Here is a 1,436-nt window from a genome sequence, read left to right on the forward strand (position 1 = left end):
CATTGACTTTTTCCATTTTTTCCCCGACTTTGTTGTTTTCATCATCCGAGCGTATCTCGTTATTTATTAATTACAAACACAATTTTTTTATTCACAAAATAATATCCGATCCAGATGAAGAAATTAGACGGGATCTACGCTGGTGATAAGCACGAGTCAATTGACGTAAATCGTAATCGGATAGTCATTTTTATCGGCAATTGCTGACAGAATTGCAAACTCAGTAATTCTGGTCAAATGTTATCAATGATGTTGGGTCATGATCCTGAAGTACCCCTTCGTCAGTTAAAAATGATAACACAATAAATGAATATCATATTTGTTGCTCAATATTTCGGAGTAATACTCAACAATCGGATTGTCAACACGTGAATGATTCTGAACTATTGAAAAAAAATCAATATTTACAAAAATTTCGTGTTTATGACTTTTATCATCGGTTTCATTATAAATCGTTTGGTTTTTTGATGAGGTCTCATCCGCATTTTCCCCTCGGGTGTTCGATATAATTCATCTATCCCATTGAGTCAGATACGATTACGTCGGTGTTATTCCAATTAATTTAATGATATCTCGGGGCGGTGTGCCGATAAATCCGACTGCTGGTACTGAATTAAAAAAAAAGTGATGATACTCGGGGAGATGGACTAAAAAAATATGATAAAAATTTGAAGGAAGTCGATTTTCACGTGATCATTATCGATTTTACCGATTTTTCATTATTTACACATTTTTATTTATAAATTCAGTTGTCCTGCTGGAAATAAAAAAAAAACTCTAATATTAGTCAAATGAATTAAATGATTAAATGAATGAATTAAAGGGTTAGCTTATTTGCCCGCCATTTTGATGCGCCGGACGGCGGCCGACAAAATGGCGGAGAACATCGGGCAAGTCCCCAATTTTTCGGATTTTCTTCAACTTTTGTTAGGATCACAGGAGAATTAAAGAGATGTCACATTTTTTTAGGTATTCAGATTCTTAGGAAGATAGCCGGACGCGATAAATCGATCCCTGAAAAAAATCGACTGATCGATATTAAAATAAATGAAATAAAGGGGAAACTCAAGTGAATTTTCCATTTGTTTGTCCATTCATCTGACTCCTCCCTCGATCCTCCTCACACTCACGAACAGAGAATCTTCCAAGAAATGTACAGTCACAGCCATAAGTAAACTTTATTTTCCCGGAAAACCCAGGAAAAATCCGGGAAACGAGAAAAAAAAATTCAAGCTGAATGCAAAAGCAGCGAGAGCGAAAAATGCGGGTGTATCGGTCTTCGCTTATTTATAGAATGATAAATCATCGGCTGATAAATGACCGAGTGCTGACGATAAGAAAATAAAAAGAAACAATAATAATATGACGAGAAAAATGGCAACTCTTCTGCCGTTGACAGAAATAATTACGACAGATTTGACTGAAAAAAAAAAAAA

Source organism: Fopius arisanus, unplaced genomic scaffold, assembly GCF_000806365.1.
Source record: "Fopius arisanus strain USDA-PBARC FA_bdor unplaced genomic scaffold, ASM80636v1 scaffold00311, whole genome shotgun sequence".
Taxonomy (NCBI): Eukaryota; Metazoa; Arthropoda; class Insecta; order Hymenoptera; family Braconidae; genus Fopius; species Fopius arisanus.